Source organism: Physeter macrocephalus, chromosome 8 (assembly GCF_002837175.3).
Source record: "Physeter macrocephalus isolate SW-GA chromosome 8, ASM283717v5, whole genome shotgun sequence".
NCBI lineage: Eukaryota > Metazoa > Chordata > Mammalia > Artiodactyla > Physeteridae > Physeter > Physeter macrocephalus.
The window spans coordinates 130,723,947-130,729,964 of record NC_041221.1 but is presented as its reverse complement, the minus strand read 5'-3'; the positions used below and the strand labels follow the sequence as shown (position 1 = coordinate 130,729,964).

The 6,018-nt window shown below is 56.9% G+C and overlaps 1 protein-coding gene across 5 annotated transcripts in view; it reads left to right on the top strand.

The window, feature by feature from the left end:
• Positions 1-1,242: 1,242 nt before the first annotated feature.
• VDAC1 (voltage dependent anion channel 1) overlaps positions 1,243-6,018 on the top strand; it is a 26,728-nt gene continuing 21,952 nt past the window's right edge. For 2 of the 5 annotated variants that reach the window (XM_024120908.3, XM_055086759.1), the window contains exon 1: positions 1,243-1,349. The gene's annotated coding sequence lies outside the window, so the exon portion shown is untranslated. Of the gene's footprint in view, positions 1,350-3,369; positions 3,514-6,018 lie in introns of all 5 variants that reach the window. The other 3 variants (XM_055086761.1, XM_055086760.1, XM_024120918.3) reach the window with 3 other exon arrangements.

Sequence of the window (6,018 nt, the reverse complement as noted above, 5' to 3'; positions counted from 1 at the left end):
CTTGCCACTTTGCTCATTGAAGCTGCTGCCTCTTTCCAGCAGCCTGGCCTGACTGCCTCTTTGAACACCCCAGTTGCCTACTCCTCTAATTTGCGCCACAACTGCTTGTGAGTGGGTGTCCTGATTCTGTAGACTGGCGCCTCCTCCAAGGGGCCCTAGACGCCTCAAGCCTTGGAGAACGTTTTTTGGCCAAAGGCGAAGGATGTGCAGAATCTTCATTCAGCCAGGCATTCATTAATTCTCTAAGTCCTCTAGGGGTGGGTCGCGTAGGCCTGGGGGGAGACTGCGCACGCTTTAACCAAGCCCCGCGGGCAGGCAGGCCCTGTCTGACCGCGGGTTCCCGAGGGGCCCTAGGCTGGTCCGCGCGCCATAGGACCCAGCAGAGGACGTTCTTGCAAGAGGCAATTTACTTTTCTCACTTCTCAAATGCTCCGAAAATGGCTGCTAGCAGTTTCGCTATAGGGGTAAACTGTCTACTCATCTTGAGCGCATACTCGGCACACAGGGGTTTTCTCGGCGCGTTCCGTTCCAGGGCCCTGCAGGGATTTGCGAGCCTGGAGCTGCAAGACGGAGGGTCGGAAACGCCGGAAACATTGTGTCTGGAGCCGGGAGCCGGGAGCCGAGGGCCGAGGGCCAAGGAGCAGCACCTCGGGCGCCCATTCCCCTCGCCGGGTCTATGACTGCCCTCAGGGGCTCGGAGTCCGATTTAACACCCTGAGCAGGTTTTGCTGGGGCGGAGCCGGGGGTCACCTCGTCCACCCAGGCCAGGCCTTGGTCCAGCCACCCGCCACATCAACTCCCGGGGGAGGGGTGTTGTCTCCCAGCTCTGAGGCCGAGCAGGAGGCCCAGGTCCCCGCGTGTCTTCTGTTACCGCAGGGGACCTCGGCCACTGCTCAGCTAACCGGAAGATCCCTCCCTCCCCGAATGCTTCAACCTGGAGGGATTTCCAGCAAGGTCGGCCCGCGCGGGCGGCGACACGCCTGTCCCTGCGCACGCACACAACTTTGCACACGTCAGCCCCACGCCGTCCCACCGCCCAGTGCCCGGGCGCACGCAGGCAATCACGCGTGTCCGCACTCGCCCGTGGGCACACGCGTCCGCCGCGGGTACCGAAGGGCCCCGAAAGGTCCGCGCGCGGCTCAGGCGCTGCAAGCGAACCGGGTCCGGGCCTGGGCGGTGTCCCGGGAGGGCCCAGGGGGCGGAGCTCTCGGGGCCGGGCTCGCTGGGTCGGGGCGGGTCTGCGCCGCCGCCGTCTGTGCCGCCCCGCCCCCGGCCCCGCCGCTGGGTCTGTTCCTCACGCTGCAGCCCCCGCCGTAGCCGCCGCGGAGCCCACTGCCACCGCTTCTGAGGTAGGCGCGGCGGAGAGGGGCCAGGCCTCTGACTGCGCCCCAAGTCGCGGGCCGGCCCCTGGGGAGTTGGGGGAGGAGATGGGATGGGGAGCGGGTGAGGGCGAGGGGCCCAGAGCCGGGCCGGGGCAGGGAGCGGGAGCGGCCCGCCAGGGCCTGGCGGGTCAGCGGCTGGCAGAGCAGGCCGCGCGGGGCGGGCGGGCGGCGAGCAGGCCCGGGCGGGGGAGCGGGTGGCCGGACATCCGGAGGCGCCTGCGGCTGGGGACCAAAGCCCGCGGGGACGTTCGGGCGAAAGGGCACGGGCCGCCGCGTGGAGGCCCGGCCCGCCGCAGGTCTAGGTGACCTTCCTTGGAGGCGACCTCTGGCCCTCGATCCCGCCAGCGCGGGTCGGGCCGGGACCCGCCCGCCACCTAAGCTCGCGGGGTTGGGCTCACGGACCTGTGCGGGCCACGCTGTCGCCTCGGGGATGAGCTCATGTGACGACCGTGGTCCCGCGCCCCCGGCCCTGCACGCCCTGTCGGGTCCACGCCCGAAAGCGCTGGCTCCCGGCACTGTCTGCGCTTGCCAGCACCTTCCGGGCGGAATGGGAGGCTGACAGTCGACTTAGGCCGCAGGGACTAGGGCCGGAGCTGGGGGCTGGGCAGAAGGTTAGGCCTTGGAAAAAGAGGTCCCGCGGGTAGTGATGTGGCCTTCTTGGCCTTAGGAGGGATTCCTGCCTGATTTGGTCGCTCATTCATTCACCAAATGCAGCGGTGCCTTCACGAAACTGCTAACGAGCCCTTTGGATTTGAGGCAGCATTAGTGATTTGTCCAAGGTCACACAGCCGGGAAGATACTAAGCCTCTGTTTTTTTCATCTGTAGAATGGGAGCAAATCATACCTCTCCTTCATTGGGTTTTTGGGAAGAATAAAATGAGTTGATTAACTTCAAACATTCAGAACAGTGCTTGGTAGGGAGAAGGTCTGGGCAGAAACCTTGACACTTACCCTTGAGGCTTTTAGGGGAGGATCTAGCCCATCCCCTGCAGACTATTTTGCTCCACGTGGTGCTCTGGAAAGGGTTCAATAAAGGTGGCCTCTGTTATTTTAAACATTATTATTAAGCATTTGTGTGCCAGGCATTGAGTAACTTTCAGGGTAATTCAAAAAACCTTTAAGTTTACGGACAGACAAGGTCAGGCTGGAGCAGAAAGTTGAATGTGGGTTCAGACCTGGGCTAAGCCTAGGCCTGTTCCACCTGAGGCCTCCAGCCCCTGGACCAGCCTCCCCTCTCCAGAGGAGATAGGGAAATGAACACCTCCTTTGCCTAATGTGCTGTAGGCAAGGGCAGGGCAGACTGTCCAGGGTCTGCCTTCTTTCCACCCCAGCTCTGGACTGAGTTTCTACAGGGTCAGGCTTAAGCCTTATACAACTTTGTTTTCAGTGCGTGGGGTGGTGCCACCTGGCAATACTAGGTACTTGAGAAGGGTCTGTGGGGGTGAATGTACTCTTGCTGACAGAAGGATAGTTTTCACCATTCCAGCATGTGGCTTATAGTAGGTGCTCATTAAGTATTTGTGGGATTATTGAATGGGTATATGTAGTGGCTGCAGGCCCAACCATAGTCCCTTGATCTTGGACATCCTTTTTGAGGGACACACATCTCATTCACTTTCAGAAAATAGCCTTGCCTAGCAGAGAGTCACAAATAACTAAAGGGCGACAATGGTGTGTACAGCGCTAGAGCAGTGAGAGGCAGAACTGTTTCCTCATTTGAAATAATTGCTTTGTACATGTTATCCTCATTCTGTGACTTTCCAAGTCCTTTGGGAAACTTGTTGAACTGGTGTTTCTGGGCTTGCGGGGCTGGGGGTGACACTGGTGAAGGGGATTCTCCTAAAGCCCTTGGGCCTGGTGCCTCTTCCCTCTCTGATGGTGAGGGGGTCAATGGCTTCTACTGGAGTTGTCCTGAATAAAGTGCTTGACCCTGGGTATGGGGGGCTGCTCTCAGTCAATTAGTTTATTTCTGCTATTCTATTGACAGGGGCTGTTTGTAAACAGAGGGGCTCAGGGGCACCATATAGTGAGGATTTGCCTTTGGGCCTCTGGCCCCACTGGACAGTAGGCACACGTGGACAACCACCTCCAAGCTGGTGGTCATGGGGAACATTCACCGCCACCTTTACCGGTAAGGTGCTCCCAAAGTCCATTTTGCCCTTGATGGGATTTCTCAAGGTGTGACATCTTTGGTAAGAGAGAGGCATGTATGGCTGAGGGCCAGCCCAAGCCTGCAGGCAGCCCCTCAGGGTGCTCAGGGGCTCCCCTCTGGTTGCCACTGAGTAAAGGTGATCCGGTGATCAGCTGGGCCTGGGCACAATCCTCCATTTCACTGCCTGCTCTCAGAGAGGTGAGGGTAAGTGAGAATCTTAGCCCTTTACCCAGAACTCTGCTGGAAAGAGTCCTGGAGAGCAAATTGAGCTCATATAACACAGCTCTGACATGAGCCATGGGGTCTAGTTACAGGCCAAGTTACTTTCTTGTTCCTCAGTTTCTCCACTATAAGTGTGATCGTCGTCATTACAGTCATTCTTTATTGAGGGCCTGCCCAGCACTCTCCTGGCTGGTTGACATATATATTATGACGTTGAATCCACTGTCCTCCAAGCCCTGGGAGAGAGGTACTGTTGTTTCCATTTCACGGGTCAGGAGACTTGAGCACAGAGTGGTGAGGTAACCATCCCAAGGTCACACAGCTCAGCAGGAACAGGGTTGGGCTTCAGGGCCTGGACTGGCTAGCTCCAGTGCTGATGCTTTCACACTGCAGTTGCCACTCCAAAGGGCCACTGTGAGGAGCTAATAGATTTGAGTGCCTTTTGAAAGGTAGAATTTGCTATTCAGAGCGGAACTGTTACTCTTTTACACTGATCAGAGGGAGAATGTGCTTGGCTGGGTGTAGTCTAGCTGTCAGTGGACAGCTGTCAGTGGAGTTACCGTATGTGTTGCGAGGACAGTGGCACAGGGTGTTTATCAGGAGAAGGGTCAGTTTTCCGTGGGATGAGGTAGGAGGCATTCTTCCAGGACCTGGCTGGACAATATTCAGCTAAACAATACGTCATTATGGTTGGGGAGAACTCTGGACCCTGTGGTTCAGGGTGACCTTTCGGCATCCTGCACAGCAGCTATAATTATGATAAATATATAAAATGAAAATCTGTAATAAGTTCTATCTGTGTTTGTTACATATTTACTGGGTACCAGCCACTGTACTAAGTGCTTTGTACTAGCAATCTCATTCAGTCCTCAGAATGATGCTGAGTCAGGGACTCTTTTCCTGTACTGGAACTGAAGAAAAATGAGGGGCAGATAGGTTGTGACTTGCCCAAGATCTCATAACAAGAGAGTGGTGGAGTAGGATTGGAACTCAGGTCTGCTGGACTCCCGAGTCTACCTGCCCAAGCGCTATCTATTTTATCTGCACTGGGTCAAGCCAGGCAGCGACCAGGAGCCCTAGGTGCACCTGGGGTCCAGACCTTGGCATGCTGCCTGCCAGGCCAGGTCTTCTCCTCTTGATGGGTGGGTGGGCAGGCAGGGTGTCCCCAAGTCAGCTGCATTCTCTTGAGGCTTGTGGAAGGCTGTGCCGGTGGTGGCCCACCTTCCAGGGTGTTTTAAAATAGAAGCAATACCTGGAAAGCCCAGCTGCCCTGTGTGAGACATTCATGGAGCAGGGTGGAAGGACAGATGCACTGAGAGGACAGACCTACCAGAGTCTGGAGTGGATCTGGAGGGGCAAACAAAGAATAACCAGAATAATGGATTGTGGTTACACTACCACTTATTGAGCTCGGGCATTGGCTTTGCTAGCATCCTGGAGATTCAACCAGGGCCATTCTCCTGGGCTGCCACTTCTGGTGAGAAAGTGTGGGGTAAGGGTGTAGGGAGGCTCCTGATGGTGTTGGCCTCACATACTGGCTTTCAGAGCAGCTCTGGCCTCCTGCTGGGGAAGTTGCTTTTCCTGGTCCCCAGAGTTAGGAGTAGTTGCTTTTGCTCTAATCCCTGGCTGGTCTGATGCCCCTCTTATAGGCTGGCCCAGTTCTGCCCTGACAGACTGCCTAGAATGGTGTTAGAAATAGCAGAGCCAAAGGCTTTCCTACAATTCTCCCTTCCTAAGGGGAACCCGAGATGGTGATGGTGAAGGCGATGATTGCTGTGTTGGTTGGGGTCCTTGCAGGAGTCGGATGTACACTCCCATGGGTTAATTAAAGAAAGCGTGATGAAGGGATCATTTGCAAAGGTATGGGCAGAGTGTGGGGGGCCTGACAAGGGGTGTGGGCCCCTGGGTCCTTTAGAACAAGGAGGGGGTCCTTTGGCAGGAGCTGTGGCGTTGGGTAGAGGAAAGTCACTGCCCACCTGAGGACCAACAGGGAGGGAGCCTGGGGGATGAACACCCCAATTGCACTCTCCCATCTTCTGCTGGTGCCCCCTATTTGCTGAGCCCAACCCCTAGCCCACTGAAAACAGTCCACAATGATCAGCTCTTGGGGCATAGAGCAGGATGGAGGAGGAAGGTGGATCTGGAGGGGCAAACAAAGAATATCCAGATTTGGGCTTCCCTGGTGGCGCAGTGGTTGAGAGTCCGCCTGCTGATGCAGGGGACACGGGTTCGTGCCCCGGTCCGGGAAGATCCCACATGCCG